Genomic DNA, 10,677 nt, shown 5'->3' on the forward strand with positions numbered 1-10,677 from the left:
TTATGAAGTATATAAAAGTCAAGAGATATGACATTAGTATAAACATAGTTAGCATTGTATATGTTAACTTTATTTTCCCAGAAATAGCTTTGAAACCTCCAAAGCTGTATTCTTCCTCAAGTAATCTTTCATTAAAAAAAAAAAAAAAAAAAAAAAAAAGAAAAAGAAAAAAAAGAGCGGTTGGGCAGAAGAGAGTTATCACCAACACTCCTATAGCACATCTCTCAAAAGTCAGTATTTTAACTGTTTAAGACAATTACTACAGAATTAAACTGTATAATAATTTTCACAACTAGTGACAATCCTCCTTTTACCACTTTTCAAATAAGTTATCTCACAGGCTACCCCTAGCTGACATTATGTATTGAAGCCTAAGTCAAACCAGGTTTACTTTGGTAAACAAAACAAAATTATGTTTTCTTTTCTTTAACCGTTAATTCTATGTGAAATTACAGTTAAATCTTAATTCAGGTTGGTAGTCACATAAAAACTTGCCTACTTGACTTCATTTTCCCTTAGATTATCTTTCTTCTTGATAGTGCTTTGCTTCACAGCCTATGCAAGACTATGTGACTCTCTTAATGCTTTCATCTGCTAAGTATTGTTTAGAATTTCTACTTGAAAAAAAGTGCCAAATCATTGATAGTGGTCAGAAAAAAACAAACCAACCCAACACCACAGCATGTCTAAAAAGGTGTCACCCATCCAATCAACATCATGAGACAGAGGCATCAGGTGTGTACAACCATCATCACAGCAGACGATGCTGAAGACAAGCCTGACTCCATAAAAATGTTCTGCAAAAGCGGATCAAAGTTACAAGCCATTCATGCCGTCAACAGGAGAAACAAACCTTTGCTTCAAGAGGTACAAGCCAACAATGAAATACAAAACAATAATCAGAAAAATATGGGTGACAGATAGAAAGAAGAAAAGCAAGAAAAGTAAGAATATTCAGAAGCTAGAATGCCATATAAATACAGAGGAAACACCAACACAACACTAAGATAGAACAGCTACTGCAAGATATAGCAGAGACACTGTACAGAAGAGAAATAACACAAACCCCAATAGTAGTAGCCATCATGGTTCAAGGATATAAACAAATCTCTTAACTATAAGTTATACTTTTCTTAGTTTACATAAATAGAAAATGATTTAAAGGCATCAGATTCGAAGATACTACATGAAGAAGAAAAAAATCTGCCTCCATAAAATGTATTTTCGTACCTTAAGTTAATCCAGAATTTGAAAACAAGCAATGAACCTTTTCTTTAATAAGCATTTATCTTCCTACCTCTGATAATGATTCCTGAAAAAAAGCCCCACACTTAAATATAAGAACTTACTCCACATTACAGAAAAAAGGCCCCAAACTACAAACATTTCATAAAGTTTTATGTAGGAGATATACAAGTGGCGATTCATTTTCTTGCTTAATACAAAGAATAACCTACAACCAATAGGTCTCTCCAATAGCAAAACAACTCTCTTTAGGTTCTTTTGGTTTTCAAAGCCTATTGTCCAGTTACTAGACGTCAGAGCTTTTAAACAAACTTATATTGTATATAGTCTTGCAGATGGTCCAAAAATCAGTCATACTTGATCTTTTCCTCTAAACTGTGCTTTGCTTCAGAATACTACAGTGCAAGAGGCTTATGCCTATGCCTTACAAACTGTCAACTGTAAATATAAATAGAATAGTTCAGAACATCCCAGCAAACTTAAGGATTCACTCAAAATCCCACAGTGACTTGGAAATGCTTAGACTTTGTTTTTGACCACAGCCTTTATTATAAACCAAGGACTAAGACATTCACAGCAGTTTAAAAATATTCCTCAGCTCATCGATCCAGACTGTCCAGAACCCTCTGTAGAGCCTTCTTACCCTCCACCAGATCAACACTCCCGCCCAACTTGGTGGTGTCTGCAAACTTACTGAGGGTGCACTCGATTCCCTCATCCAGATCACTGGTGAAGGTATCAGACAGAACTGGCCCCACTACTGATCCCTGGGGAACTCCACTTGTGACAGGCTACCAATTGGATTTAACTCCATTCACCACAACTGGGCCCAGCCATCCAGCCAGTTTTTTACCCTGCTGAGAATATGCCCGTCCAAGCTATAAGCAGCCCATTTCTCCAGGAGAATGCTGTGGGAAATGTTGTCAAAGGGTTTACTAAAGTCTAGATAGACAACATCCACAGCCCTTCCCTCATCCACTAAATGGGTCACCTTGTCCTAGGAGGAGATCAGGTTAGTCAAGCAAGACCTGTCTTTCATAAACCCAGGCTGACTGGGCCTGATCACCTAGTTGTCCTGTATGTGCCATGTGATGGCACTCAAGATGATCTGCTCCATAACCTTCCCCAACACTGAGTTCAGACTGACAGGACTGTAGCTCTCCAAATCCTCCTTCTGGCCCTTCTTGCAGATGAGTGTCATTTGCTAACCTTCAGTCAACAGGGACCTCTCTGGTGAGCCAGGACCGCTGATAAATGACTGAAAATGGCTTGGTGAGCACTTCTGTCAACTCCCTCAATACCCCTGGGTGGATCCCATCCAGCCCCACAGACTTGTGTGTGCCCAAGTAGGTTGACAACCATCTCCCCTTGGATTATGGGGGCTTCATTCTGTTCTCCATTCCTGTCTTCCAGCTCTGGGGGCTGGGTACCTGGAGAACAACTGTTTTTTATTATTAAAGCCTGAGGCAAAGAAGGCATTAAGCACCCCCTCCTTTTCCTCAGCCTTTGTCACTATGTTTCCCCCCACATCCAATAAAGGATGGAGAGTCTCTTTAGTCCTCTTTTTGTTGCTAATGTATTTATAGAAACACTTTTTATTGTCTTTTCTAGCAGCAGACAGATTAAGTTCTAGTTGGGCTTTGGCTCTTCTAATTTTCTCACTGCATAACCTCACGACATCCTTGCAGTCCTCCTGAGTCACTTGTCCCTTCTTCCAGAAGTTATAAACTCTCCTTTTTTTCCTGACTTCCAGACAAAGCTCTGTTCAACCAGGCCAGTCTTTTTCCCCACTGGCTCATCTTTCAGCACATGGGGATGGATGGCCTGCTCCTGTGCCTTTAAGATTTCCTTCTTGAAGAATGTCCAGTGTTCTTTGACTCATTTGCCTTCAGGACAGCGTCCAAAGGGGCTCTTGTCAATCAGGACCCTAAACAGGCCAAAGTCCAAGGTGGTGGTTCTGCTGATCCCCTTCCTTACTTCCCCAAGAATCGAAAACTTTTATCATTCTATGACTGCTGTGCCCAAGACAGCCTCCAACCATCGCATCACCCACAAGTCCTTCTCTGTTCATGAACAACAGGTCCATTGGGGCACCAAGCTGGCTCACTCACCAGCTGTGTCAGGAAGTTGTCTTCCACACACTCCAGGAACCTTCTAGTCTGTTTCCTCTCTGCAGTACTGTATTTCCAGAAGACATCTGGTAAGTTGAAGTCCCCCATAAGATCAAGGGCTAGCTATTGTGAGACTTCTCCCAGCTGCTTACAGAATATTTTGCTTGTCTGTTCACCTTGCTTGGGTGGTCTGTAACAGACTCCCACCATGACACCTGCCTTGTCAGACTTCTCCCCAATTCTTACCCATAAACACTCAACCCTATCATCACCAGCATTAAGCTCTAGACAATCAAAATACTCCCTAACATGCAAGGCTACCTCATGGCCTCTCCTTCCTTGCCTGTCCCCTCTGAAGAGTTTATAGCCATCCATTGCAGCACTCCAGTTGTGAGTCATCCCACCACGTTCCCGTGATGGGAACTACATCATAGTTTTCCTGCTGCACAATGGCTTCCAGCTTCTCCTGTCTGTTGTCCATCCTGTGCGCACTGGTGTAGATGCTCTTTCAGTTGGGCTATTGATCCCACCACCTTTTTGCGGGAAGAAGCCCCAGTTCCTGCATGACCATTCTCAGGTGCTTCTGTGGTTTCTAACACATCAATAATTCTTGCGTCTTTGCTGCCACATGGCTCTCCATCCCGAACCTCCACCGAGATGGCAAACTTGAGGACCTTGTTAATACATCACTTCACAAGCACTGGTGTGCCACCCCCAGGCTTATCTCTAGGGAGCCTGGTTTTACCCTTTTCCCCCTTCAAATCTATTTTAAAGCTTTTTCAGTGAAGCCTGTTAACTCCTGTGCAAAGGTCCTTTTCCCCCTTTGAGATAGGTGTAACCCCATCTGTTGACAGCAGGCCTGGTGGCATGTAGACTGACCCACGATCAAAAACCCCAAAATTCTGACAGTGATACCAGGCTCAGAGCCAGGTATTGATCTGCCTTTTTTTCCTGTTTCTTCCCTCATCATTCCCTGCAACTAGATAGAGGAGAACACCACTTGTACTCCTGATTCCTTAATGAGTCATCCCCAAGGCATTAACTCTCTCTTGATTGCCCTCAGACTTGTTGCAATTTCATTGTCACCTTCCTGAAAAATCAATAATGGATAATAATCTGAGGGCCAAAGCATGGTAGGAAGATTTCTTTTCACATCTTTAACCTGGGCCCAGGGAGGCAGCAGACTTCCCTAAGAAATGGGTCCAGTCTGCATATGGGGCCTCCTGTTCCCTTCAGAAGGGAGTCTCCTATGCCAATGACCTGTCTTTTTTAATTTATGGGAACAGTTTTGATTCAGAGTGTAGGCTGACTTAACCTCAGTGACACCTCCAAGCTAGATGAACCATCATCCTCATTATTGTTTGGTCCCACCCGCAGAGCCTCTTGCCTATTATGCAAGGGCACCTGGAAAAGTGGGGCAGTCACAGGAGATGTGCCTGCTGCACCAGGTAGGAACTTGTCTCCATTGCCCGCTATCCTTTAAGTCACTGTGTTCAGCCAGGCAGAGAGAGGATAGGGAATCCTCTGTATTATGCATCCTGTTAAATTCTTCAGGTATGTCAACATGGTAAGCACAAGCCATGGGGAAACTCCCTTAAGTAGGGAAAATCCCCAAGAGATTTTATAAAGTTGGCTCCAGCATAGAAGCCTGCACATAAAAACTATTTTATACATAATTAATAATACACTGCCTCAGTTGTCATGATGTAGTATTTAAACTACACTAACTTACTGTCAAATAATGTTATTATACTGCAGGCTGTGTGCAAACATAGATTCCTAGATGCAAGTTAACGCATCAACATAAAACTTACTTTTAGAGAATTCATTTTGGCCCCTTGTCTTCCTTGAAGAGGAATTTTACAGACAACGCTGCCATGCAGCTGCTCCATAAAGCCACCTGAGCCAGGAAGGATCCCAGGCATTCAGTGGAGGCCCTTCTATTTCCCTGCAGTAATCCATTTACAACGTGTTAATGTATTTTTACTGCAATTATCCTTCAACAGTCAGAGTTCAGAATTTGTGTTTTAAAATATAAATCAAAGCAAAACCACTAAATGAAAATATCTCTTAAACAACTCTGACAAAACCCCTTAAAGAAAATTCATGGATACTAGCAGTACTACAAATCAGCCTTAAGATAAAACATTTCTTTTGACCTATCTCAAAACATGGTGATTCTCTCGTTTGGAAAACAGGAGATTTAAGGATACACATAAATGTGAATTTGAAATGTTAATCTATATTATGTATGACACGTTTGCAACTTTGTAATATTACTTTCAATTATTAAAACCAATAATACAGGAAGAGGATTGGAGAAATAAGGACTCCCTCCAACCACCTCTGCATACCAATAAGAGTAAACAGTGGCTGATTTTACAGACACTTATTTTTTTGTATTTTCATAGTACAATTTAAGGTATGTGAGACCAAAAACGAAGCAGAAAGTAAGGACTGTACTGTTAACAAAGCACATACGGTAAAGGAAGTTCAGAAAACATTTAAAAAAAGACAACAAAGCAACTGACTAGTATCTGTCTTTCTCCAAAGTGATTCTTGGACCAATAAACTGAAGATATTCCACTACTGCTACACTTAATTGTATAGCACTCTGAGTATTTTTTGAGATGAGACAGATAAATAGATACATATATATAAAACCATAAATTAAGACAGTATGGAATGCAAAACATTATTTCACTTATACTAGAGAAGAAAATCTAATGTTCCTCAGACAAAAAAAAAAAAAAAAAAAAAAAAAAATCACAGAATGGTTTGGGATGGAAGCAACCTTTAAAGATCGTAGCATCCAATCCTCCTACCACGGCCAGGGACATCTTTCAGCGCATCAGGTTGCCCAAAGCCTTGCCCAGCCTGACCTTAAACACTTCCAATGTTGGGGCACCCACAACTTCTCTGGGTAACCAGTTCCAGTGTCTCACCACCCTCATCATAAAAAATTTCTTCCGTATTTCCAATCCGTATCTACTCTCTTTCAGTTTAAAACTGTTGCTCCCTGTCCTGTCACTACAGGCCTTGATAAAAGTGTCTCAGTCTTTCTTATAAGCCCCCTTTATATATTGAAAGGCTGCAACAAGGTCTCCCCAGAGCCTTCTCTTCTCCAGGCTGAACAACCTCAGCTTGCACTCAGCTTTTCTTCACAGGAGAGGTGTTCCATCCCTCTGATCACCTTCATGGCCCACCTCTGGACTCACTCTAACAGGTCCATGTCTTTCTTATGTTGGGGGCCCCAGAGCTGAACACAGCACTGCAGGTGCTCTCACAAGAGCGGAGTAAAAGGGGAAAATCCCCTCCCTTGACTTGCTGACCATGATTCTTCTGATGCAGCCTAGGATATGGTTGGCCTTCTGGGCTGCAAGAGCCTATTGTGGGCTCATGTCCAACTTTTTGTCCACCAGTATCCGCAAGTCCTTCTCCACAGAGCTGCTCTCAATCCATTTATCCCCCAGCCTGTATTGATATTGGGGGTTGCCGTGGCCCAGGTGGAGGATCTTGTGCTTGGCCTTCCACAATGGCAAAGAAAGACTATTTCTACTAGTTCCACTTTAAATCTGGTAGACATTTAGTGGTTCTGAAGAAAACTAGCAGTTTTAAACATTAGGTAGACTTATCTGGCTTGAATTTTCAATGTACTATAATCTTGCATGAAACATTCTTTGCCCCTAAAATCTACACACGTGTGATTTCAATACCGCTCCACAGGAAAGTATGTGACGTATTTTGGGAGGAAGGAGGGAAATCAGTAAAGTCTTGTCTGATGATGATGGTGTTGAAAACACAACTTCTCCTGTCATTTTGAACATTTCAGAATTTCCATAGGGCTGTTCTTCAAGCCAAACAGATCTGTTTGCTATGTATCATTATCAATTATGCACATACAGTAATGTGATTAGAAATGTTAACTGGTTCAGCACATGTATTTGTAACCTCCAGCTTCTCAATTTTCTTTCTTACTGGCATGAGTCATCTCAGGAAAGGCAACAAAACTTCAACAGTGACAACTGTAGAGACCAGCTTCAAGTTTTCAGATTCTGAGGTGAAGTTAATTAACTAGTCAGGTAAGGGTATCCACATGACATCAAAACAGCAAAGCTAAAACAAAAACCCCAAATAATCAAACAAAATCCTAAACCCACACATATACAAAACAACAAAAAACTAAAACCCAAGCAAAAAGCCTAAAAAACCACAACCCTCTAAAAAAAAAAAAAAAATCAGCACAAACCCTGCTAGCCAAACTAGTTAACAATTAATAAACAAAGCTCCATTGCTGAAACAGAAAGCACTGTAGTGCTAATCAATCACAGCAGAGGTGTCGCAAACCAGTGGGTGAGAAACTGCTCAGGACAGATTAAATCAGCCATAGTGTTAAAAAGGTCTTATATAGTGAACAAAGACATAATGACATTTTCTAAAACCATTTTTTATTGTTATTCCGTTGCAAAAAAGCTGAGAGCTCTAGAAGGTACTGCCTTCTAAATTTACATGCTTAGTTTCCTTCAGTTTTCTGGACTCTGTATGCCTGATAGGAACATATAACAAACAAATACATGTAAACTTACATACAATATATAACTATGTCTAGGAAACTCCATGTTTTTTCAATAAGCCTAATCATGTACTTATGTATGTACATACGTAGTCCTATCTAGATGTGTACAGCCCAAGCAAAAATTAGATAGACTGCATAAAACTTACTTGCTTAATTTTTGTCTTTTGGCTACTGATACTATTATTATGATAGTAGTGCCACTGCTTTTCTTATTTTGCTTTTTAAAATTAATTTTCATTCATGATATTCTACTGATCCATATATATGTATATGAAGACAGGGTACCACCAACATTTTTTAGCTTTTTAGTAGATTTCTAGTAATGTTTTTATTCAGGAATAATATATTATATTATTGAAATATTTTATCCTCTTGTTTAAGGACTAAACTAAAATTTGTTAAAGAATTAATTGCTTGAGTACAGGATGACATAGAGTCTTGGAATTAAAGTTTCCAGAAGCCTCTTCCATAATTTGCTTTCTTATCTGTAAGGACAGCCATTTATTCTCTCCATGTCCAGGGGGAAAAAAAAAAAAAAAAGTTACTATAAATTCTACCATTTCACTTCTGTGTAGACACCTTAACTAAATAAGCCACATGTTCCTAGCAGTTGAAAAATGCTGTTACTTTCCATATGACTAAACCTTTCTTTTTCGTTTTTCCCCCCAAGGAAGAAGAGTATTCTTTCTCTGTACCCTAGAGAGATTAAGGATAAATTAATCCCCCATGCTTTGTATTGAAAATCGAAGAGATGAAAGGATAAAAAACCCATAACCTGTGTGAAGAGACTGAGTCTCTTTTCACTGCTAACCTCTATAGCTAATAATTCTCTCAAACGTGGTCTCTCTCTTCAGGGAATGTACTGAAATTACAGTACACCTACTGATGTTATGCCTACAACTAACACTCCATTTCTGGAACTGGTAAGCACAGAAATGAACTCAAAGAAAACAGAACCAACGATGGTCTGTAATGATGAAGGGGTCCATGCAAACAATTTAAGATGTGGTATTAGTGCCTTATTCTGCAGAGCATGTTCTTGTGACTCCACATCTCCTCTGCATACTATTTGAACTGTAAATAAAAGAGAAACTAAGCAGTCATGAATTATCAAGGTTCTTCTTCATTTTTTAAGTCGCCTGATTTCCAGTATGTGTTTAGACATGCCTGGGAAAGTGATACTGCTATGTACATAAAACTGTTACAGTATCAAGACTCATTTTTTTCCTCTAAGGAATAAAAAAAAAAAAAAAAAAAGCAAAACAAACAAAACCAAACCCAAACAAAAAAGCCAGGAGCAACGGGAAAAAAACAAACAAACAAAAAAAAAAACCACAACACAAAAACCCCTAAAACAAACAAACCAACCTACCCCTACGAGATCGTGAGCGTTCAATTTCATTCAAGAAGGGCAGTTCAGCTCGGCGTTACCCAGTCTGGAAGCAAGGTTACGCTGCCACAGCTCACCCAGCCGCACACGCTCCGGCAACTCGCACTTTTTTCCCGCTGCCGTGCAGGCAGGATTTGCAGGCAACGACCACGGCGGGCGTGAGCTCAACAGCGGGGGCTGGCTGAAGCCAGGCCAGCGGGCAGCCCCAAACTTTCCAACGGTCCCGGCCGAGGGAGCCCCGCCGCCCCGGGGCTGCTGCTGCCAAGCACCCACCGGGCCGGGGTCCCAGCGACCCCCCCACCCGCCACCGCGGCGCCGGGCGAGAGCCCGGGCCGGGGCCCGTCCGTCCCCCCCGCCCCAGACAACCCGGCCCGGCGGGCCGCTGCCTCCCGCCATCACGATTCCCCCCTACCCACCGGGGCCCACGCCGCCGCGTCCGGGGCCGCCCAGCCTCATTAACCCGCGGCTTGTTTACCTCCGCACGCCGGCGCTGCCCTGCGCTCTCGCCTCCTCCGCTCCGCGCCGCTCCCCTCGCCCGCCGCCGGAGCCGAGGCGCCCCCGGAGCCGCCTCCTGGCCCGCCCCACCCGCGATGCGACGGGCTGCCGACGCCCAGATGTGCCAAGTCCCCCCCCCCTCTGCGCCCGCGGCCGGACTCGCCTCGCCTCGCCCCGCCCCACCCTCTCGCAGCCCCACGGACCCCGCCCGAGCCTCCCCCAGCGGCGCCGGGATCGCCGCCAGCGGCGCGGGGCACTCACCGGCTCCTCACAGGGGCTCTCCCCGGCCCTTCCCGGCGCCTCCGCGCCCGCCACCCAGCGCCTCCATTTGCTCAGCGGCCGCTCCTCTCTCCCTCTCCCCCGCTGCGCTCCGGGTACGGCGCCCTCCGGCGCGCCCGCTCCGGCCCGCGGGCAGCCGGGGCCGTCCCTCGGCGGCCGAAGCGGCGCGGGGTGTCCGGCGGCGAGGCTGCTTCCGCGCAGGCGGGGCGTTGCGGCTGCCGCTGCCTCGCTGCCCCTTTGTTCGGCGGCGGCTCCTGGCGGCGTAACGGCGCTGACAGCTGTCGGCGGCGTTCCCCGGGCCCGGGCGGCCGCTGCGCCTCAGCGCCTCCCTGCCCGCCAGCAGCGCCTCATGCTCCCAGCCCGGCCCACAGCCCGGTCGCTCTCCCGCTCCCTCCGCCCGCGGTCAACAACGGGCGGCGGCGGCAGCAGTCGTTCAGGCTGCCGACCCGGAAACTCATCGGCAGCCGAGGCCCGCAGGGCTCCGACGGGAAGCGGATCCGCCGAGCCGGGGGAGGGAGCGGGGCGGGGACGGGGCGGAGTGGGACGCGTCTCAGGCGCGGGGCCTGGGCTCCGGGGCGCGG

General features: G+C 44.5%; 1 protein-coding gene across 5 annotated transcripts in view; it reads right to left on the reverse strand.

The window, feature by feature from the left end:
* ANKIB1 (ankyrin repeat and IBR domain containing 1) overlaps positions 1 to 10,177 on the reverse strand; it is a 101,990-nt gene extending 91,813 nt beyond the window's left edge. For 3 of the 5 annotated variants that reach the window (XM_042801637.1, XM_042801638.1, XM_032991564.2), the window contains exon 1: positions 10,079 to 10,134. The gene's annotated coding sequence lies outside the window, so the exon portion shown is untranslated. Of the gene's footprint in view, positions 1 to 9,797; positions 9,855 to 10,078 lie in introns of those variants that run through there. The other 2 variants (XM_032991562.2, XM_032991563.2) reach the window with 2 other exon arrangements.
* Positions 10,178 to 10,677: the final 500 nt, after the last annotated feature.

Source organism: Tyto alba, unplaced genomic scaffold, assembly GCF_018691265.1.
Source record: "Tyto alba isolate M040663 unplaced genomic scaffold, T.alba_DEE_v4.0 Super-Scaffold_38, whole genome shotgun sequence".
Classification (NCBI taxonomy): Eukaryota; Metazoa; Chordata; class Aves; order Strigiformes; family Tytonidae; genus Tyto; species Tyto alba.